This window comes from Macaca fascicularis, chromosome 12 (assembly GCF_037993035.2).
Source record: "Macaca fascicularis isolate 582-1 chromosome 12, T2T-MFA8v1.1".
In the NCBI taxonomy this organism is placed as follows: domain Eukaryota; kingdom Metazoa; phylum Chordata; class Mammalia; order Primates; family Cercopithecidae; genus Macaca; species Macaca fascicularis.
The window spans coordinates 4,293,217-4,317,859 of record NC_088386.1 but is presented as its reverse complement, the minus strand read 5'-3'; the positions used below and the strand labels follow the sequence as shown (position 1 = coordinate 4,317,859).

The following is a 24,643-nucleotide window of genomic DNA, read 5'->3' as shown; positions in this document are numbered from 1 at the left end:
AAAAAACTCTTCTTAGTCTGTCTGAGCCGTTGTAATATAGACTAGGTGACTTGTACACGGCAGACATCTATTTATCCCGGGTCTGGAGGCTGCGCATCTGAGAACGGTACCGGCATGGTTGCGTTCTGGTGCGTGCTCCCTTCCAGGCTGCAGACAGCTGTCTTCTCACTGTGTCCTCACATGGTGGGAGGGCAAGTGAGCTTTCTGAGCCTTTTTAATAAGGGCACTAATCCTACTCATGAGGGCACCACCCTCATGACCTAATCACCTCCTAAAGGACCCACCTCCTCATACCATCATCTTGGGAGTTAGGATTTTAACCAATTACATTTGGGGGACACAAACATTCAGACCACAGCAGTTGTGGTGCAGACTTTTCCAAGGCCTAGTGCCTCCTTCTGTCATCGTGCAGGTGCAGCCCGGAGCGGCAGGAGCTGTGGCCTGGCCCCTGTCCTGAGGAGCTCCCACTGGCTAGCCCCCCATTCCAGGTGGACCCTGATGCTTCACACAAGGTGCACGCACAGGACACGGGCACTTCATGGAGCAACGGACTTTTGTGTTAAAAAAAAAAGAATTCCCTTGTAACAAATAGTGCACAGAGGCTTTTGTAGATTAAATAATTTGTAGTTTTCTTATAATTATGGCTTCTAAATTACCTAAAATCATTCATTCAAGGCTTGATTTTAATTCTGTCTTGAGAGTGTCAACTCTTTGACTTGAGATGCTGTAGGATGGGGTTTCATCTTGGGATTCTTTTCTTGGATATGTCATTTAAATTCTGATACTTATATTCCCTATTTGAAAACACATGATCAATGGCAATACCAATACCTGATTTGTGTGCAATACTTATAATTTACAACATGCATTATTTTAACGTACATTCTTTTCATGTGACCCTCTCAGCAACCCTTTGACGAGGCAAGTCAGAGACTAATTACTAGAGATTATTCAAGCGACTTGCTCCAAGTCATACAGTAGGCAGGCAGCCAAGATGACGAGTTTTCCCAACTCCTAGTCCCACGCTCTTTCCTCTTCCCTTACGTGTTCTGATAGAAATCAAACTTAGATTTGAAAATATCTTATTGATGTATTTCAACACCCCAGAATTTGTTGAGACTGGAATCAATTTGCTGTGATCTGTGATTGTTGAGTTCTTTGTATGTGGAGGATACCAAGGTAAATTGACTAGAATGTGAGCTTGCCCACCCAGACACCAGTTCCCATGTCCTTTGTCTAGTGGTATAATTTCAAGTTCACTCTTTTTGGCGTACAGTTTTATGAGTTGTGAAAAACATATTCAGTTGTGTATCCACCACTACAGTCAAGATATAGAACAGTTCCATTACCTCAAAAAATTTTTTCAGGCCAGGCGAGGTGGCTCACGCCTGTAATCCCAGCACTTTAGGAGACCAAGCTGGGCAGATCACAAGGTCAGGAGATCGAGACCATCCTGGCTAACACGGTGAAACCATGTCTCTACTAAAAATACAAAAAATTAGCCAGGCGTGGTGGCAGGTGCCTGTGGTCCCAGCTACTTGGGAGGCTGAGGCAGGAGAATGGTGTGAACCCGGGAGGCGGAGCTTGCAGTGAGCTGAGATGGCGCCACTGCACTCCAACCTGGGTGACAGAGCGAGATTCCATCTCAAAAAAAAAAAATTTCATACTTTTTTGTCGTCAACCCCAGCTAGGCCCCTATAGTTTTGCCTTTCCCAATGTATCTTATGCATGGAATCATCAGGAGACAACCTCCTGAATCAGGCTTCTGGCTCTTAGCATAATGCATTTGGGATTTACCATGTTATTTCATTTATCAGGATCTTGTCCCTTTTCATTGCTGAGTAGTATTTCATTATAGGAATGTACTCTCATTTGTGGATCATTCTGATCAACTCAGGACACTTGGATTGCTTCCAGTCTTGGCAACGATGAATAAAGTCCCTCTAAGTATTTATGTACAGGTTTTTGCATCACTAAAATACCTAGGAGTGAGAATGCTGGACTCATAGTACATTTTTATTCCCTCAACGCTTTCCTGCCCCGTTTAGGACTGATTTCATCATGTTTTGATCTCATCTTAGTCAACTAACGTGTCAGCCTTCAGCCCACAAGAGGCTACATGGCTTCCTGGCAAGGCGAGAGAAGACTGATTTCAGAACAGGGCGTGCACATTCCGGCTTCCGAGCCCTGCTGTCCCGTTCCTCGTTACTCAAGTAATGTCTGGTGTCTTCTCTGCCTGTTTAATGACTCCCATTACTGGGGCAGGTCAAGCTCCACTCCTTCAGGGAAGCTCCTCCTGGCCACCTCACAGCACAGCACATGCCCTCTCTTTCCAAGTCACTTTGCGTCAGTCTTCTGCCATCCCACCTTGTGACATCTTTGAGACTGGTGTCTGTGTTTTTCTGCATTCAACCTTGAGGGTTTTGTAGGTACAGGGTTGGGATCCCCATTGCATAGATGTGAAAATTGAGGCCAGAGAAGCTAAGTGACTAAGAGAAGGTAGCATTTGCTGATCACCCACTACCATATGCCATCAGGCCTCCCATTAACAGTCCATAGTCCCCTCTTCTTTAGATGCGAACACTGATTCTCAGAGAGGTGTAGTTATTTGCCCAAGTCACACAGCTGGGCACTGAAAGCTGATTTTATTTGGCTTCAAAGTTAGATCTGTCTGTGGCATATCTGGACTTCAAACACCCTGTAGCATGAGGCTGTAGTGCACTCGGCTTTAGAACAGACAGGGGCCTGTCCTCCCACACGCTCCAGGCTGCACCACCTTTTGGTTTTTAGGCTAACTCCTGACCTGGGCCCTCCCCACCTTCCAGGGCAGAGAGCGTACCAGGCTGACTGACGTTCTAGGCAAGAACATGGGGTGCCCAGGGATGACCATTGTGCTGGATATGGGAGCCAGGGTTCTGCCATCCCTGACTGCTATGGTCTGAATATATCCCTCCAAATTCATGCATTGGAAACTTAATCCCCAGTGCAGCAGTATTGGGAGGTGGGGCTTAATGGGAGGTGTTTAGATCATGAGGCTTCAGCCTCATGAATGAATTAATACTGCTATGAAAAAAGGGTTTGTAGGCCAGGTGCAGTGGCTCACGCCAGTAATTCCAGCACTTTGGCAGGCCAAAGCAGAAGGGTGTCTTGATGCCAGGAATTCTAGACCATCCTGGGCAACACAGTGAGACCTCATTAAAAAAAAATTAGCCCCGCATGGTGGCACATGCCTGTAGTCCCACCTACTCGGGAGGCTGAGGCAGGAGGATTGCTTCAGCCCAGGAGTTTGAGGCTGCAGTGAACCGTGATTGTGCCATTACACTTTAGCCTGGGCAACAGAGCAAGACCCCGTCTCTAAAAGTAAAAATAAAGTTTGAAAAATAATTTGTGGGAGTGGTTTCACCTCTTCTGCCTTCCACCCTGTGAGGACGCAGAAAGAAGGCCCTCCTCTGAGGCTGGTGCCTTAATCTCGGACTTCCCAGCCTCTAGAACTGTGAGAAGGTAAATTTCTGTTCCTTAAAAAAATGACTCAGTCTGGCCTGGGGCGATGGCTCACGCCTGTAATCCCAGCACTTTGGGAGGCTGAGGCGGGTGGATCACGAGGTCAGGAGATCAAGACTGTCCTGACTATCATGGTGAAACCCCGTCTCTACTAAAAATACAAAAAAAAAAAAAAAATTAGCCGGGCGTGGTGGCGGGCGCCTGTAGTTCCAGCTACTCGGGAGGCTGAGGCAGGAGAATGACGTGAACCCTGGAGGTGGAGCTTGCAGTGAGCGGAGATCGCGCCACTGCACTCCAGCCTGGGCAACACAGCAAGACTCCGTCTCAAAAAAAAAAATGACTCAGTCTTTGATGTCCTGTTATAGCAGCACAAACAGACTAAGCTAGTGCCCTTTCCCTTCCCAAGTGCCCAGGGACAGGCTTCCAGAGGAGCCTAGCAGCAACCTGGGAGCCCCGGGGTTTGCAGTGTTGGGTGCTCCCAGGACAGCTGTGTCTGCAGGAAATTGGAGGAGGATAAAATATTCTGGCTTACTTTCTATTCAGTCACCTTCTACGGCTCAGGCCTTTTATATCCACCATTGCATTCTTTTACCTATAATCTTTGTAAAGACCACAGTCCCCCACCTAGAAGTGAGAATCAAAATCAATATCTCTCCATAAAATCACCTTGACTCTACAGCAGCCTGACATCTTTGTTAGGCCAGTGGGAAAAGCTACATAGGTTTCCACCATCCACGAAAGTCTTCTCAGCCTTAGGCTGGGCCCTGAAGATAGGGAGTTAGGTGCTGAAATGTGCATAGATGAAGGTAAGCCACCAGCAGGGTGAGCCAGATCCACTAACAACTCAACTGGCCTCCTTTGAACTATGAAACGAAAAGTGTTATAATAATAACTATCATTTATTGTGCATTTACGATATACCAGGCATTATGCAAAACACTACAGTTTGTCAATTAATTCTCATAAAAGTCCTATGAGGCAAACGTTCCTATTTTATGTTTTGTAGATGGAGAAAAATAACACAGAGGCTCATTAGCCTGACCATGGCCCCGGTCAATAAGCAGTACAGTCAAACTTCAAACCCAGGTCTCGGGCTCCAAGCCTAGACATTTAGCAAACACTGTGTACTCACAGCTAAGCTTTCATACCAGAGCACTGGGGGCAATGTATGGGGAATAAATGGTCTCTTCAAAAATACCCTAGCATTCTGTGATGCAATATAGTGTGACTGGAAAAAACAGCAGTGTAGAAATTGGAAGACTGGATCTTAGTTTGTGGCAGGGCTGTACCTTACTATATGACCTTGGGGAAATCACCCAAACTCCTTTTGCCTCCATTTCCTATTTGATTTCTCCATTATAAGGTCAGAGCACAAGGAAGATCCGAAGAACATATCTAAATTCCAAAATGAAATCTGAACATCTCTCTGAGAAAACCTTCTTTTTTTTTTTTTTTTTTTGAGTCGGAGTCTCGCTCTGTCACCCAGGCTGGAGTGCAGTGGCATGAACTCAGCTCACTGCAAGCTCCGCCTCCCGGGTTCAAGCGATTCTCCTGCCTCAGCCTCCCGAGTAGCTGGGACTACAGGCGTGTGCCACCTCGCCCGGCTAATTTTTGTATTTTTAGTAGGACGGGGTTTCACCATATTGGCCAGGCTGGTCTCGAACTCCTGACCTCATGATCCGCCCACCTCAGCCTCCCAAAGTGGTGGGATTACAGGTGTGAGCCACCGTGCCCAGCTGAAAACCTTCTTTAAGATGAGAAACTTGTGAGGCAGTAGAACATCTCATCATTAATAAAGATTGACTGTGGAAATATTTTAAGAAAAAAAAAAATCCAGATAAGAAACTGGAAGGAGTAAAAGATCATTTGTTTACACCCAACACATGACTTTCCTAGCAAGTACTCCTACCCGGGACAACCCCACACTCCGTGGAAGAGGCAGAAACACAGACAAGAGTGTGCCTCAAATGGCTCCGAATGCTGCCGGCATCCGGCAAGTGCTGCTGCTGACAAAAGAGCAGAGAGATGGGCTACAGGGTAGGCCAACCACTGTCTTGGAGCAGGGGTCCTGGTGGGAGGTGGGCACGTTACTGGGATGGATGACTTCCAACAGCACCTGTAATACGGAGAAGCTCTGCCCTTTCAGCACTGAGCCCTCACTGTTCCCCATTTCTTCTTGGGCTCTCTCCTTGCTGGCCACTTCCAGGCAGAGGGGGAAAGCACCAAGAGCTTTTGAAAACCACACAATAGGTTCAAACCCTGAGCTTCTCAGTTACCAGCTATTGGGCTGGATACTTTAGTCGACCTCTCTGAGCCGCAGTCTCCTTGTGTGGCCCATGGAGATGGTAACAATTGAATGCTGGTAGAGGGCGCCCATAGACCCACAGAGTCATAGTTCATGATGAAGGACTGAAGGCTTCCCCCAAGGCCAGGTGCAAGACAGGCACCTCTGCTGTTGCCATTTCTATGCAACATTGTACTGGGATCCTAGCCAGGGCGAGTACAACAGCAAAAGAAATAAAAGAAATTAGTGTTGAAAAGGAAGAATTAAAACTTCAGTTTTGCAAACAACGTCATCTTGTATGTATAAAATTGTAAGAACCACTCACAAACACACATAAAACGCTGTTAGAGCCAATAAACAAGTTCAGCAAAGCTGCAGGACACACGGTCGGTAAACAATGTTGGTTGTATTTCCACACACTAACAATGAACAATCTGCAAATGAAATGAAGAAAATAACTTCACTTACAATAGCATCAAAAAATAAATAAAACACTTAAGAATAAATTTAACAAAAGAAGTACAAGACGTAGGTTTTGAAAGCCATGAAACATTGCTGAAAGAAATATTTTAAGACCTGCATTAATGGAAAGATATCTCATTTAATACATGAATTGGGAGACCTAATCTTATTAATCTTACTAATGCTCCTCAAATTGATATACTCATTCAATGTAATCCCTATCACAATTCCAGCTGCCCTTTTTGCAGTAATTGGCAATTTGATTCTAAAATATGTGTGGCAATCTAAGGGACCCAGAATAGCCAAAAACATCCTTGAAAAGGAAGAACAAAGTTGAAGGACTCATACGTCCTCATTTCAAAATTTTGCATCATAGCTACAATTCTCCAGATGATGTGGTACTGGCATACAGATAGACATCTACATCAGAGAAATAGAATTGAGAGTCCAGAATAACCCCATAGATCTATGATCAATTTCATTTATTTATTTATTTACTTTTTAGAGATGAGGTCTTGCTATGTTGACGAGGGTCATCTCGAACTCCTAGCCTCAAGCGATCCTCCCATCTTGGCCTCCCAAAGTGCTGGGATTACAGGTGTAAGCCATAACACCTGGCCCAATTTCATTTTTGACAAAGATGCCAACATAGTTAAATGGAGAAAGAATAGTCTTTTCAACAAATGGTACTGGGACGACTGGATATCCACACGCAAAAGAATGAGGTTGGGCTTCTACCTCATACTATATATAAAAATTAACTCAAGATAGACCAAAGGCCTAAATGTAAGAGACAAAACTATAAAATCCTTAGAAGAAAATGTAAGACTAAATGTTTGTGACCTTGGCTTACACAATGGTTTCTTACAAAACACTTAATGCACATACAAGAAAAGAAAGGCTAGGTAGGCGCAGTGGCTCACGCCTGTCATCCCAACAATTTGGGAGACCAAGGCGAGTGGATCACTTGAGGTCAGGAGTTCGAGACCAGTCTGGCCAACATGGCGAAACGCTGTCTCTACTAAAAATACAAAAATTAGCCAGGTGTGGTGGCGGGTGCCTATAATCCCAGCTACTGGAGAGGCTGAGGCACGAGAATTGCTTGAACCCAGGTGGCAGATGTTGCAGTGAGCTGAGATCGCACCACTGCACTCCAGCCTGGAAGACAGAGCAAGACTGTCTCAAAAAAAAAAAGGAAAGAAAGAAAAGAAAAAGTAGATAAATTGGAACTCACTACAATTTAAAACTTTTGTGCTTCTGGGCCGGGCGCAGTGCTTCATGCCTGTAATCCCAGCACTTTGGGAGGCCGAGGCTGGTGGATCACGAGGTCGGGAGTTCAAGACCAAATTGGCCAACATAGTGAAACCTTATCTCCACTAAAAAAATACGAAAAATTAGCAGGGCATGGTGGCGCGTGTCTGTAATCCCAACTACTCAGGAGGCTGAGGCAGGAGAATCATTTGAACACGGGAGGTGGAGGTTGCAGTAAGCAGAGATCGTGCCATGGCACTCCAGCCAGGGTGACAGTGCGAGACTCTGTCTAAGAAAGAAAGAGAAAAAGAGAGAGGGAGATAGGAAGGAAGGAAGACAGGAAAGAAGGAGGGAAGGAAGGAAGGAAGGAAGGAAGGAAGGAAGGAAGGAAGGAAGGAAGGAAGGAGAGAGAGAAAGAAAGAAAGAAGAATGAAAGAAAGAGAAAGAAGGAAAGAAAGAAAGAAAGAAAGAAAGAAAGAAAGAAAGAAAGAAAGAAAGAAAGAAAGAAAGAAAGAAAGAAAGAGAAAGAAAGAAAGAAAGAAAGAAAGAAAGAAAAGAAAAGAAAAAGAAAAAAAGCCAACCAGACTTCCAGTTTTCAGTCTGGCGTGTAAAAAGTTCGGGATTCATCATTCCTACCCTAACAACAAGAAAGAAGCTTGACAAGCTGAAAATCAACCGCTCTTCTTCGATAGGTCATAGGGTAAATTACTGTCTTATAAATTGGAGAGACAGTGGCAGATACAGAGAATCATGACTTGATTCACTACTTGAGTGGAAGCTCAAGAGCAGAAACCTTTATGGGAACCGTACCAGGGTAGGAAAACTGAAAGTGCAATGGCTGAATTGCTGGAGGCTCTGTTTGGACTGCTTGAGAGTTAAAAACTCCAGGGAGTCCAGTCTTAGGAGGGCCCCAACACTTTTCTGAGTTTTACCTCCAGAAGACTTACCAGGTCATCAAGGTGAAGAGAAAAATCCCCTCATATTTCTGTCAGTGGGGAAGGTGAAATAAGCCAGGGGATTCTATTCTTAATAAGGCCTGCCCTCTAGAGAAATTATTTTACCAGAACTTAACTGAGGTTTTACTAATGCTAATTGTCCTGGGGAAAGGGAAATATCCTAGTCTAGTCCTTTCTAGCTATCCTGTCCCAACAAAGGGGGAGAAATGAGAAGTACTTGTGAAGGTCACAGCACAGGAACACAGGCTCATTAAAAGACTGAGACTTAATCAAAGAACTAGAGAAGGTTTCCTCTGCCCCCACATCTTACCAGCACATCAACAGGGCTTCTGTGCAACAGAGGAGACAAAACTAACATTAGAGGAACATTTAATACCTCTGATACAGCTACATCAAATAGTCAAAACAGCTTAACTCTTTGTCAAATACACATAAAGCATCCTACCAAAGGCCTATTTACCTAGGTTCTTTTTCTTAGTACCTAATGTCTGGCTTCCAACAAAAAATTACAAAGCATCTTCTAAGACAAAAAATGTTTTAAAGAAACAAGGTAAGCATCAAAACAAGATTCAGATATGGCAAAGATGTTGGGATTATCAGACTGTGAATTTAAAAGCACTATAATTAATATGCTAAGAGCTCTAATAGAAAAAATGAACCATACTCAATAAGAGATGGATACTGCAAGCATAGCAATGAAAACAATAAGGAAGAATCAAAAGGAAAGAAATGCTAGAAATAAAGAACACTGTAATGGAAATAATGCCTTTGATGGGCTTTTAAATAGACTGGACACATGGCAGGGTGCAGTGGCTCATGCCAGTAATCCCAGCACTTTGGGAGGCTGTGGAAGCCAGATTACCGGAGGTCAGGATTTTGATACCAGCCTGGCCAACATGCTGAAACCCCGCCTCTACCAAAAATACAAATATAAGCTGGACATGGTGGCACATGCCTGTAATCCCAGCTACTCAGTAAGCTGAGGCAGGAGAATCGCTTGAACCTGGGAGGCAGAGGTTGCAGTGAACTGAGATCACGTTATTGCACTCCAGCCTGGGTGACAGAGCAAGATTCCATCTCAAAATAAATAAATAAATAAATAAAACTGGACACAGCCAAAGAAAGAATCAGTGAGCTTGAAGATATGTCAATAGAAACTTCTAAAACTAAATGGTAAGAGAAAAAATAATTTTAAAAAGTAGAACAGAGCATCCAATAACTGTGGGACAATTTTAAACTGTGTAACATATGCATAATGAATATGAAAACAATAAAAAAGGAACAGAAAAAATATTTGAAGTAATAATGACTGAGAATTTTCCAAAACGAATGACAGACACCAAACCCCAGATTCAGGAAGCTCAGGAAATCAAACAGGATAAATACCAAAAAAGTTTACTCCTAGATATAGCATATTCAAACCACAGAAAATCAAAGACAAAGAGACAATTTTTAATTAAGTCAAAGAGAAAAAAACACTGTACCTATGAAGGAGCAAGTATAATAATTAATCATACTTCTCTTCATAGGCCATTCAAGTAAGAAGAGCTTGGAGCAAAATATTTTAAGTGTTGACAGAAACAACAACAACCACTGCCACCAGAATTCTCTACCCAGAAATATTATCCTTGAAAAGTAAAAGAGAAATAAAGACTTTCACAGGCAAACAAAATTGAGAAAACTTGTCACCAATTGACATACCTTGCAAGAAATGTTGAAACTCTTTAGAAAGAAAGAAAATACTATACATCAGTGATTTGCTTAGGCTTTGTGTCCCCACCCAAATCTTATCTTGAATTGTAAGCCCCATTATCTCCACATGTCAAGGGAGAGACCAGGTGGAGATAAATGAATCATGGGGGCAATTTCCCCCATGCTATTCTTATGATACTTAGTGAATTCTCATGAGATCTGATAATTTCATAAGGGGTTCTTCCCTCTTTGCTCGGCACTTCTCCTTCCTACCTCCTTGTGAAGAAGGCACCTTGCTTCGCCTTTGCCTTCTGCCACGACTGTAAGTTTCCTGAAGCCTCCCCAACCGTGCTGAACTGTGGGTCAATTAAACCTCTTTCCTTGATAAATTACCCAGTCTTAGGCAGTTCTTTACAGCAGTATAAAAGCAGACTAATACAGTAAATTGTTACCAGAAGTGGGGTGCTACTATAAAGATACCAAAAATATGGAAGCAACTTTGGAATTGGGTAACAGGCAGAGGTTGGAACAGTTAAGAGGGCTCAGAAGATGACAAGAGGATGTGGGAAACTTTAAAACTTCCTAGAGACTTACTAAATAGCTTTGACTAAAATGCTGATAGTGATATGGACAATGAAGTCCAGCCTGAGGTGGTCTCAGATGGAGATAAGGAACTTGTTGGGAACTAAAATAGAGGTGACTCTTGCTATGCTTTCGTGAAGAGACTGGTGGTATTTTGCCCCTGGCCTAGAGATCTGTGGAATTTTGAACTTGAGAGAGATGATTTAAGGTGTCCAATGGAAGAAATTTCTAAGCAGCAAAGCATTCAAGAGGTAACCTGGGTGCTTTTAAAAGTGTTTGGTTTTATGCATTCCCAAAGAGATGGTTTGGAATTGGAACTTAATGTTTAAAAGGGAAGCAGAGCGTAAACATTTGGACAATTTGCAGACTGATGATGCAATAGAAAAGAAAAACCCATTTTCTGAAGAGAAATTCAAACCGGCTTCAGAAGTATGCATAAGTGACAAGGAGCCAAATGTTAATCGCCAAGACAGTGGGGAAAATGTCTCCAGGACATGTCAGAGGTCTTCACAGCAGACCCTCCCATCACAGGCCTAGAGGCCTAGGAGGAAAAAATGGTTTCATGGGCTGGGCCCAGAGCCTTGCTGCTTTATGCACCCCTGGGACTTTGTGCCCTGCATCCCAGCTGTGGCTAAAAGGGGCCAAGGCACAGCTTGGGCCATGGCTTCAGAGGATGCAAGCCCTAGGCCTTGGTGGCTTACATGTGTTGTTGGGCCTGCAGGTGCACAGAAGTCAAGAACTGAGGTTTGGGGCCAGGCACAGTGGTTTATTCCTATAATCCCAGCACTTTGGGAGGCCAAGGGGGGTGGATCACATGAGGTCAAAAGTTCGAGACCAACCTGGCAAACACAGTGATACCCCGTCTCTACTAAAAATACAAAAATTAGCTGGGTGTGGTGGTGTGTGCCTGTAGTCCCAGCTACTTTGTGGGCTGAGATGGGAGAATCACTTGAACCTGGGAAGTGGAGGTTGCAGTGAGCCAAGATTGCACCACTGCACTCCAGCCTGGGCAACAGAGTGAGACTCTGTCTCAAAAACAAAAACAAAATTGAGGTTTGGAAGCCTCTACCTAAATTTTAGAGGATGTATTGAAATGCCTGGATGACCAGGTAGAAGTTTGCTGCAGGGGCAAGGCCTTCATAGAGAACCTCTGCTAGGGTAGTGCAAAAGGGAAATATAGGGTCAGACCCCTGACAGATTCCCCACTGGGGCACTGCCTAATGGAGCTGTGAGAAGAGGGCCATCATCCTCCAGACCCCAGAATGGTAGGTGCACTGACAGCTTGCACCACGTACCCAGAAAAGCCACAGACACTCCATGCCAGCCCAAGAAAGCAGCTGGGAAGAGGCCTGTTGCATCAGCATGACCTGGATGTGAGACATGGAGTCAAAGGAGGACATTTCAGAGCCTTAAGGTTTGACTGCCCTGCTGGATTTCAGACCCGCATGGGGCCTATAGTCCCTTTGTGTTGGCCAAAAGGAAAGTATAATGGGTATACTTACCCAATGCCTGTACCCACATTATGTCTATGAAGTACCTAATTTGCTTTTGACTTTACAGGCTCATAAGCAGAAGGGACTTCCCTTGTCTCAGATGAGACTTTGAAGATGGACTTTTGGGTTAATCCTAGAATGAATGAAGACTTTGGAGGACTGTTTGGAAGGCATGATTGGCTTTGAAATGTGAAAGGGACATGAGATTTGGGAGGGGCCAGGGGTTTTTGCCCCTCCTGATATGATTAAGCTTTCTGTCCCCTCCACTCAAATCTCATAGTGAATTGTAATCCCCATAATCCCTACATGTCAAAGGAGAGACCAGGTGGAGATAATTGAATCATGGGAGCTGTTTCCCCCATGTCGTTCTCAAGATAACGAGTGAGCTCTCATGAGATCTGATGGTTTTATAATGGGTTCTTCCCCCTTTGCTTGGCACTTCTACTTCCTGCCGCCTTGTGAAGAAGGTGCCTTGCTTCCCTCTTTGCCATCTGCCATGATTATAAGTTTCCTGATGCCTACCCAGCCATGCTGAACTGTGAGTCAATTAAACCTCTTTCCTTTATAAATTACCCAGTGTTTGGCACTTCTTTATAGCAGTATGAAAATGGACTAATACAATCAGATACTCAGATCTACATAAATAATGAGTATTACAGAAGGAACATATGAAGATAAGGTAAAATCTCTTATATTTCTTATTCTTAATTGATCTAACATAACAGTTTGCTCAAAACAAAAAGCAACAGAGTAGCCAATGATTGTAGCTTATGGATAAGTGAAATTAATGACAGCAATGTCATAAGATATGAAAGAAAAGAATTATGAATATTCAGTGGTTAGGTACTTGCACTACCTGTGAAGGGGTAGAGTATTATTTGAAAGACGATTTGGATTCATTGTAAATGTGTGTTGCAATCTCAAGGGCAGCCACTAAAAAGGCAAACAAAAAAACGTAATTTGGCCAGGTGTGGTGGCTTATGCTTGCAATTCCAGCATTTTGGGAGGCCAAGGTAGGCAGATCACTTGAGGTCAGGAGTTCGAGACCAGCCTGACCATCGTGGTGAAACCCTGTCTCTACTAAAAATGCAAAAATTAGCCAGGCATGGTGCAGCACCTGTAATCGCAGCTACTTGGCAGGCTTAGGCAGGAGAATTGCTTGAGCCCAGGAAGGAGAGGTTGTAGTGAGACAAGATTGTGCCGCTACAGCCTAGATGATAGAGCAAGACTCTGTCTCAAAAAGGAAAGTATAATTTATATGCTAAGAGAGGAGAGAAAATGGAATTATATAATACTCAATTAAAACCAGAGAAGGAGCTGGGGGTGGTAGCAACACCTGTAATCCCAGCACTTTGGGAGAACAAGGCAGGAGGATCACTTGAGGCCAAGAGTTTGAGACCAGCCTGAGCTCATTCAACAAAGTGAGACCCTATCTCTACAAAAAATTAAAAAGCCACACATGCACACACATACAAACACACACACACACACACACAGCAGAGAGAGAGAGAGAGAGAGAGAGAGAGAGAAGTCAGGAAAAGAGTGGAACAACAACAAAAAGAAAGAACAGGGCCAACAAATAGAAAATAGTAACAAATTATATTAGTCTGTTCTCCTGCTGCTATAGGACATACCCAGAACTGGTTAATTTATGAAGGAAAGAGGCTTAATTGGCTCATAGTTCTGCAGGGCTGGGGAGGCCTCAGGAAACTTACAATCATGGCAGAAGGGAAAGCAAACACATCCTTCTTCACATGGCAGGAGGAAGGAGAAGTGCAGAGCAAAGTGGGGGAAGTCCCTTATAAAATCATCAGATCTCATGAGAATTCACTCACTATCACAGGACCAGCATGGAGGTAACTTCCCCATGATTCAATTACCTCCCACTGGGTCCCTCCCATGACACATGGGGTTATGGGAGCTAGAGTTCAAGATGAGATTTGGGTGGGGACACAGCCAAATCATATCATTCTGTCCCTGGCTCTTCCCAAATCCCATGTCCTCACATTTCAAAACACAATAATGCCCGTCCAACTGTCCCCTTAAGTCTTAGCTCATCCCAGCATTAACCCAAAAGTCCAAGTCCAAAGTCTCATCTGAGACAAGACAAATCCCTTCTGCTTCTGAGCCTAAATTGAAAGTAAGTTAGTTGCTTCCTAGGTACAATGGGGATACAGGCAATGGGTAAATACACTTGTACCAAATGGGAGAAATTGGCCAATACATAGGGGCCACAGGCCCCATGCAAATCCGAAATCCAATAGGGCTGTCATTAAACCTTAAAGTTCCAAAATGATCTTCTTTGACTCCAAGTTTCACATCCAGCTCATGCTGATGCAAGTGGTGGGCTCCTGTCTCCTTGGGCAACTCTGTCCCCAGGATTTTGCAGGGTGCAGCCTCCCTTCCAGCTGCCTTCAGGGGCTGGTGTTGAGTGTCTGCAGCTTTTCCAAACACAGAGTGCAAGCTGTCAGTGGATCTACCATTCTGGGTTCTGGAGTATGGTAGCACTCTTCTCACAGTTCGACTAGGCAGTGCCCCAGTGGGGACTCTGTGTGGGGGCTCTGACCCCACATTTTGTGGGGGCTCTGACCCCACATTTCCCTTCCACACTCTCCTAGCAGAGGTTCTCCATGAGGGCTCTGCCCTGCAGCAAACTTCTGACTGGACATCCAGGTGTTTCCATACATTCTCACAAATCTAGGCAGAGGTTCCTGTATTAGTCTGTTTTTATACTGCTGATAAAGACATACCACAGACTGGGTAATTTATAGAGAAAAAAGGTTTAATGGACTCACAGTTCCACGTGGCTGGGGCGGCCTCACAATAGTGGCAGAAGGCAAAAGGCACCGCCTTACATGGTGGTGGCAAGGGAGAAGATGACAGCCAAGAGAAAAGGGAAACTCTTTATGAAACCATCAGATCTAGTGAGACTTATTCACTAACACGAGAACATTATGGGGGAAACTGCCCCCATGATTCAATTATCTCCCTCTGGGTACCTCCCATAACATGTGGAAATTATGAGAGCTACATTTCAAGATGAGATTTGGGTGAGAACACAGCCAAACTATATCAGTTCCCAAACCTCAATTCTTGACTTCTGTGTACCCACAGGCTCATCACCATGTGGAAGCTGCCAAGGCTTGCAGTTTGCACCCTTTGAAGCCACAGACCAAGCTGTACCTTCACCCCTTTTAGCCATGGGGATGCAGGGCACCAAGTCCCAAGACTGCACAAAGCAGCAAGACCTTGGGCCCGGCCCATGAAACCATTTTTTTTCCTCCTTGATCTCCAGGTCTGATGGAAGGGGCTGCTATGAATACCTCTGACATGCCCTTGAGACATTTTCCCCATTGTCTTGGTGATTAACATTTGACTCGTTGTTATTTATGCAAATATCTGCAGCCAGCTTGAATTTCTCCCCAGAAAATGCATTTTTCTTTTCTATTGCATCATTGGATAGCAAATTTTCCAATCTTTTATGTTCTGTTTCCTGTTTAGTGCCTTGCTGCTTAGAAATTTATTCTGCCAGATACTCTAAATCATTTCTCTCAAGTTCAAAGTTCCACAGATCTCTAGGGCAGGGCCAAAATGCTGCCAGTCTCTTTGCATAGCAAGATTGACCTTTACTCCAGTTCCCAACAAGTTTTTCATCTCCATCTGAGATCACCTCAGCCTGAACTTCATTGTCCATATCATTATCAGCATTTTGGTCAAAGCCATTCAACAAGTGTCTAAGGAGTTCCAAACTTTCCTACCTCTTCGTGTCTTCTGAGCCCTCCAAGTCTCTAGGAAGTTCCAAACTTTCCCACATTTTTCTGTCTTCTTCTGAGCCCTCCAAACTGTTCCAATCTCTGCCTGTTACCCAGTTCCAAAGTTTCCACATTTTCAGGTATCTTTATAGCAGCATCCCACTCCTGGTACAAATTTATTGTATTAGTTTGTTCTCATGCTGCTATAAGGACATACCTGAGACTAAGTAATTTCTGAAGGAGAGAGATTTAATTGACTGATAGTTCCACAGGGTTGGGGAGGCCTCAGGAAACTTACAATCATGGTGGAAGGGGAAGCAATCATGTCCTTCTTCACATGGCAGCAGGAAGGAGAAGTGTAGAGTGAAGGCGGGGAAGCCCCTTTTAACACCATCATATCTTGCGAGAACTCACTCACAATGACAAGGACAACATGGAGGTAACCGCCACCATGATTCAATTACCTCCCACCAGATCCCTCACACAACATATGGAGATTATGGCAACTACAGCTCAATATGAGATCTGGAAGGGGACACAAAGCCAAACCATATCACAAAGGTAGTAAGATATTAATAGGACCATGTAAGTAATCATAGTAGGCCAGGCATGGTGGCTCATGCCTGAAAACCAGCACTTTGAGAGACCAAGGCAGGTGGATTGTTCGAGCTCAGGAGTTTGAGACCAGCCTGGGCAACAGGGTGTCTCTACAAAAAATACAAAAAAACTAGCTGGTGTTAGTTTGCATGGTGGTGCATGCCTGTAGTCCCAGCTACTTCAGAGGCTGAGGTAGGAGGATTGCTTGAGCCCGGGAGATTGAGGCTGCAGTGAGCCGAGACTGTGCCACTACACTCCAGCCTGGGTGATAGAGTGAGACCTTGTCTCAAAAAATCATCATCATCATCATGTTCAACATTAATAATAAATAATGAAAGCAGAAATTAATGAGATAAAGAATTTTAAAATAATAGATCCAATTAAAATCTATAATTTGGGGGGAAAATAACAGACAAATTACGACCTATATTTACTCAAGAAAAAGTACAAATGCACAAAATAAGAAATATCAAATGGGGAAATAACCATTGAAACAGAAGATATTTTTCGGCCGGGCGCAGTGGCTCAAGCCTGTAATCCCAGCACTTTGGGAGGCCGAGACGGGTGGATCACGAAGTCAGGAGATCGAGACCATCCTGGCGAGCACAGTGAAACCCCGTCTCTACTAAAACTACAAAAAACTAGCCGGGCGAGGTGGCGGCGCCTGTAGTCCCAGCTACTCGGGAGGCTGAGGCAGGAGAATGGCGTAAACCCGGGAGGCGGAGCTTGCAGTGAGCTGAGATTCGGCCACTGCACTCCAGCCTGGGCGACAGAGCGAGACTCCGTCTCAAAAAAAAAAAAAAAGAAAAAAAAGAAACAGAAGATATTTTTCAAAACCTAAGGGACTACTTTTCAGACCTCTGTGAAAAATACTGACGATCTATATGAGGTGGATAACCTTAAGGGAAATAGAATGTGTTAAAACAGAATGACCCCATTTAGAGACAGTTTAAACAGACTAATTGACTTGGAAGAAACAGAGATAATTATCAAGGTACTTCCACATTAAAAAAAAAAAGAAAGAAAGAAACCCTCTTGGTTTCACAAGTTTATTCTGCCAAACCTTCAAAGACCAGGCAGTTACAGTACTTCCCAAGTTTTTCCAGATCACTGGGAATGAAGGAACATTCCTGAACTGTTTTTATAAAATAAGTATAACATTAACACCTAAACTTGACAAAAACAGCAAAAAAAGAAATCTACAGATACCACTTATGAATATTGATGCAAAAGTTCTAAATAAAACACTACTTAACAGAATACACCACCACACTATGAAAATGATACAACGTAATGAAGTGGGATTTATTCCTGGAATACACACTGACTTGACTAAATATAAATAAGTGAACTAACACACTGTATTTACAGATCTAAGGAGAAAGATCTTATGTTTATTTCCACAGATGCTTTTAAAAAGCCTTTTCAAATTCCTTACCTACTCCCGTTTAAAAAAACTCAAGAGTGTGTAATTTTTTGTTTTTTAGTAGAGAGAGGGTTTCACCATGTTGCCCAGGCTGGTCTGGACCTACTGGACTCAAGTGATCCACCTGCCTCAGCCTCCCAAAATCCTGGTGTTACAGGTGTGAGCCACACCCCCTCTCTACTAAAAAAAATATATAAATAAAAAATAAAAATTAGCCAGGACTACAGAAGGTGTGCACCTATAGTCCCAGCTACTCAGGAGGTGGAGGCTGCAGTGAGCCATGACTGTGCCAATCACTCTAGCCTGGGTGACAGAGTGAGATCTTGTCTCAAGAAAATGAAAAAGAAAATAAAATTTTAAAACTCAAGAAATGGCTGGGAATGGTGGCTCATGCCTGTAATCCCAGCACTTTGAGAGGCCAAGGCGGGTGGATCACTTGAGGTCAGGAGGTCAAAACCAGCCTGGCCAACATGGCGAAACCCAGTCTCTACTAAAAATATAAAAATTAGTCAGGTGTGGTGGAGCGCACCTGTGGTCCCAGCTACTCTGGAGGCTGAGGCAGGAGAAGAGCTCGAACCTGGGAGGCGGAGGTTGTAGTGAGCCAAGATGGCACCACTGCACTCCAGCCTGGGTGACAGAGTGAGACTGTCTCAAAAAAATAAAAATAAAAATAAAACCCTCAAGAAAATAGGAAGTTATATTAGAATATTTTTAGAGACAGGGTCTCACTCCGTTGCCGAGGCTGGAGTACAGTGCTGTCAGCATAGCTCACCGAAATCTCCAGATCCTGGGTTTAAGCAATCCTCCCACTTAGGCCTCTCGAGTAAATGGGACTACAGACACACACCACCACACTCAGTAATTTTATTTTTAATGTTTTTGTAGAGACAGGGTCTCGCTATGTGGCCCAGGCTACTCTTAAAATTCTGGCGTCAAGCGATCTTTCCACCATGACCTCCAAAAGTGCTGGTATTACAGGCATGAGCCACCGCACTTGACCTATCCTTTATTAACATGTAAATACACATATGTGCGCTTTCATACACACACATTCCCACCCCCACACATACACTTTTAGTGAAAAAGCCACCAACGCTTTAATGGGGAAGCCCCAGAAACTTTCCACTAAGATCGAGAACAAGATGAATTCTCCCACCATCTCCACTACTAATCAACATTACACTAGAGATATAAGCTCCATGCAATTAGACAAGAAGAATCAGTAAGATGCATGAGATTTGAAAAAGTAAAACTATATCTAGCAGAGGATATGAGTGTACTTACAAAACAAAACCCTAGAATATCAATAAAACTAACAATTTAATAAGGTAAAATTATCATATAGAACTTGATAGCCTTCATATACACAAATGATAACCAGTTAGAGTATATAATGGCACAGAAAATGCCATTTATATGGCGACAAAGAAGATAAAGTATTTAGGAATAAGTACTAATAGGAAATGTACACAGTCCACATGAAGAAAACCTTAAAAACAATTTGTTCTTGAACAAATTGAAAGACATTTGTTGTTCTTAGAATGACTCAACGTAACAAAAACGTCAGGTCTCCCTAAGTTAACTTATAACTTTAATGTAATCCCAATAAAAAACACCAACAAGCTTTTTGAAAAAATGGAACTAGACAAGTTGATACTAAACTTCACGTGGAAAAATAAACATGTAATTTAAGAATAGCCAGGAAATCACTAAAAAGGAAAAGCAATGAAGGTGACTAGCCCAATCAGACGCTGGAGCATACTATAAAACCTCTATAATTAAAACAATGTAGTACTAGCACTTGAACAGGTACGCAAGCCTATTATAGTTTGCCAAGTCTGTCGCAGAAAAACCAGAAATAATTTAAAATACATGTGGAACTTTAGTGTATGATAAAGGTAGCAACTCAAATCACTAGGGCAAAAATGCACTTTCAAATAAATGATGCTGGGACAATTGGTTTGCCATTTGGGGGAAAAGATGAAATTGAGCTCCACTTTATCACAGCTATTGAAAAATAAACTCCAGATGATCAGGGATCTAAATGGAAAATACATCCCCACACGTATTAGGAGAAAACGAGGTGAATTTCTCTTTAAGAGGGAAATTCATATAGGAAAAGACATTCTAATTATGACTCAAAATCCAGATTCACTAAATGCACTAAAAACATTGATAAAACTGATTAAATTAAAACAAAAAACAAGGGTTTTCGGCAGAGCAAATATCACCATAAGCAAAGTAAAAAGACAGCCAGCACACTGGGAGAAAATATTTACAATATATATTACCCCTGAAAGCCAATGGAGAGGCTGGGTACTGTGGCTCACACCTGTAGTACTCAGCACTCTGGGAGGCTGAGGCAGGTGGATCTCTTGAGCCCAGGAGTTCGAGATCAGCCTGGGCAACGTGATGAGAACTTGTCTCTACAAAAAATATATATATAAAAATAATTAGCCAGGCATGGTGGCACACATCTGTGGTTCAAGCTACGTGGGAGGCTGCTGTGGGAGGATCGCCTGAGCCCAGGAGGTGGAGGCTGCAGTGAGCTGTGATAGCGCCACTGCACTCCAGTCTTGGTGACAGAGTGAGACCCTGTCTCAAAATAAACACATAAATGAATAAAGGTTTATTTTTAAACATTTTTATTTACTTATATTTTTTCATTTTTAGAGATGAGGGTCTTGCTATGTTGCCCAGGCTGGAGTCCTATGGCTATTCACAGGTGCCATCTCACCATCTTTGAGCACTACAGCCTCAAACTCCTGACCCAGGCAATCCTCCCATCTCCCAGGTAGCTGAGACCACAGACATGTGCCACTGCGCTCAGCTTAGATTTTTTTAACCAGATAGAAAAAAATGGCAAACGATAAGAATGGGGAATTTATACACACACACACACAGACACACACACACACACATACACACACATATGAAAGATTTCTCAATCTAATTCATAAAAGAAATGTTGGCTGGGGGCGGTGTCTCAAGCCTGTAATCCCAGCACTTTGGGAGACCGAGACGGACGGATCACGAGGTCAGGAGATCGAGACCATCCTGGCTAACCCGGTGAAACCCCGTCTCTACTAAAAACTACAAAAAACTAGCCGGGCGAGGTGGCGGCGCCTGTAGTCCCAGCTACTCGGGAGGCTGAGGCAGGAGAATGGCGTAAACCCGGGAGGCGGAGCTTGCAGTGAGCTGAGATCCGGCCACTGCACTCCAGCCTGGGCGACAGAGCGAGACTCCGTCTCAAAAAAAAAAAAAAGAAAAAAAGAAATGTCAATTAAAACTACACTAAAATACCATTTCTCATCTATCATATTTTTCTTTTATTTCGTTTTTTAAGACAGAGACTCACTCTGTCACCCAGGCCAGAGAACAGCGGTGCGATCATGGTTGTGCCACAACACCCTGCTAACGTTTTGTATTTTGTAGAGATGAGGTTTAACTATGTTGCCCAGGCTGGTCTGGAATTCCTCAAGTGATCCACTCGCCTTAGCAGCACAGTGCTAGGATTGTAGGCTTGAGCCACCACACCCAACCAATATCTTCAGAATTTAAAAAATATAACAATACATTCTGATGGTAATGCAGTGGATAGACAAGCCTCTCATGCATGGCTAGGGGACATGTGAATAAGTACAACCCTGTAAAGAGTAATGTGGCAGCATTTCACAAAATCGCATATGCGGGAAAGGGGCGAGGTTTCAAGATGGCAGTGGCTGAGGAGTTGGTTGACCAAGAGGCCCTTACAAAGTGAAAGTTCAGGAGGCCGGGCGCGGTGGCTCACGCCTGTAATCCCAGCACTTTGGGAGGCCGAGACCGGCGGATCACGAGGTCAGGAGATCGAGACCATCCTGGCTAACACGGTGAAACCCCGTCTCTACTAAAAAATACAAAAAACTAGCCGGGCGCGGTGGCGGGCGCCTGTAGTCCCAGCTACTCGGGAGGCTGAGGCAGGAGAATGGCGGGAACCCGGGAGGCGGAGCTTGCAGTGAGCTGAGATCTGGTCACTGCGCTCCAGCCTGGGCGACAGAGCAAGACTCCGTCTCAAAAAAAAAAAAAAACAAAGTGAAAGTTCAAGGCCAGGAGTCGCCACCTCCCACTTCTCGCAGTCCTGGGAGCATAGCAGAAGTCTGTCTTTTCTTTCTTTCTTCCTTTCTCTCTCTCTCTTGCTTGCTTGCTTGCTTGCTTGCTTTCTCTTTCTTTCTTTCTTTCCTTCCTTCCTTCCTTCTTCCTTCCTTCCTTCCTTCCTTCCCTTCCTTCCTTCTTTCCTTTCTTTCTTTCCTTCTTTCTTTCTTTCCTTCTTTCTTTCTTTCCTTCTTTCTTTCTTTCCTTCTTTCTTTCTTTCTTCTTTCTTTCTTTTCTTTCTTTTTTTAAGAAATGAACAGTAAACCATACAAATTGCCCACATAGGATGGAGACCTACATCATCCACCAAGAGTGGAAAATGTATGAACCCCACAGACCGAGTCCAAAAGGAATCCCAGAAGAAAATTAAAGAACAAAAAACAGCACATGATGGTTCGAGCTGCAGTGCTTGTTGTTGTTGTTGTTGTTTGGTTTGGTTTTGGTAATTTTGAGATGGAGTTTTTTGCTCTTGTCACCCAGGCTGGAGTGCAGTGGCTCACTGCAACCTCCACCTCCAGTAGCTGGGATTACAGGCATGCACCACCACACCTGGTTAATTTTTGTATTTTTAGTAGAGATGAGGTTTCACCATGTTGGCCAGGCTGGTCTCGAACTCCTGACCTCAGGTGATCTGCCCACTTTGGCCTCCCAAAGTGCTGGGATTATAGGCGTGAGCCACCGTGCCCGGCCAGAGCTGCGGTTTTTAAAATGAAGGATCCCAAACGGATTATCTGGGGCATGGATAAATTGGATGAAATGGAGTTGAACCGGCTGCAACAGCCACAATTAAATGAGCAAGTACTGAAAAACAAGCTTAAAAAACTGTGTGAAACCTTTGAACATATTTTACAACTCTATGAAAAAGAAAATCCAGGTATTTGCAAGGACTTGAGAAAGCTAGAAGTAGAGTATGAACAGAAGAGGGCTCAACTTAGCCAACATGTTGATGCCGTCAAGAATGCTCAGCATGTAGAAGTGGAGAGCGTTCCTTTGAAAGATACGCCGCATGCTCCTTCCAACATTTCGATCCAGGACATTCCACTCCCTGGTCCCAGCCACTCTCCATCCTTAAGAAAACTGCAGCCTGTGGACCTCCATATCCTGGGTCCAACTCGGGCAGTTTCTATCCTTCCTCTTCTTGGGCATAACGTTCCACGTTTGCCCCTTGGCAGAAAGCCGCCTGGCCCTCCCCCAGCCCACCTCCTCCTCCTCAAGTCGTGCACATGTATAGCCGTAAAGTGGGTTTGCCCTGGATCTTCCCCCTCGTAGGTGAGATGAAGAAGACGTGTTATATAGTCCTGAACTTGCCCGGCAAGGTCATGATGATGCTGTTTCTAGCACCAGTGAAGATGATGGCCCTTCTGAGGACAAGGACCAACATAAGCATGGTAACAATACTGATGATGGTGACACCAACAGATCAGATGGAGAAAGTGGGGGGATGAATTGTGCACCGTGATGATGGTGAGAGAGACAGCAGTGAAGAAAAGAACTCAGGTCTGAGTATACAGTTCGCAGATATGCCTGGAAAATCAAGAAAAAGAAGAACGTGAAGGAGTTAACTCTTCTTCAAGCCATGATGCTTCCTATGGCAGGTCAAGAAATTCCTGAGGAGGGACCAGAAGTAGAGGAATTTTCAGTGGACGATGACGGAGATGATTCTGATAACTCTGAATCAGAAAAACAATCTCGAGAACAGCATAAAGAAGAATCTCACTCTGATGGCACATCCACTGCTTCTTCACAGCGGCAGGCTCCGCCCCAGTCTGTTCCTCCGTCTCAGATACAAATACATCCCATGCCAGGACCACCATCTCTTGGACACCACCTGCTCCACCATTACGGCCTCCTGGGCCACCTCCTCCATTCCTGAGATCACCTGGAATGCCAGGATTCCGAGGGCCTTTACCCAGCTTTTACCTCCAGGACCAACACTAGCCCAACCCTCTGGCCCTCCCCCAGGTCCACCTCCAGGTCTGCCTCCTGGTCCCCCTCCTAGGGGACTCCCACCAAAAGTACCTCCCCCCGCACCTCTGGGTGTTCCTCCACCTCGTCCTGGCATGATGCGCCCACCTTTGGTGCCTCGGCTTGGACCTGCCCCCTCTGGGCTTTTCCCACCAGCTCCCTGGCCAAACCCTGGGGTTTCAAGTGCTCCACCCAACTTGATTCAGCGGCCCAAGACAGATGATATGAGTGCAGCCACCATTGAGAAGAAGCCACAGCAGCCATCAGTGTCAAGCCACAGATCACTAATCCCAAGGCAGAGATTACTCAATTTGTGCCCACTGCACTGAGAGTACGTCGGGAGAATAAAGGGGCTACTGCTGCCCTCCAGAGAAAGTCAGAGGGGCCAGGTGTGGTGGCTCATGCCTGGAATCTCAACACTTTGGGAGGCCAAGGTTGGGGGATCACTTGAGGTCAGGAGTTTGAGATCAACCTGGCCAACATGGCAAAACCCCGTCTCTACTAAAAGTACAAAAATTAGCCAGGCATGGTGATGCACACCTGTAATCCCA

General features: G+C 44.3%; 1 pseudogene; it reads left to right on the top strand.

Moving 5' to 3' along the window:
* The first annotated feature begins 2,119 nt into the window (after positions 1–2,119).
* LOC102119225 (WW domain-binding protein 11-like) overlaps positions 2,120–24,643 on the top strand; it is a 29,244-nt pseudogene continuing 6,720 nt past the window's right edge.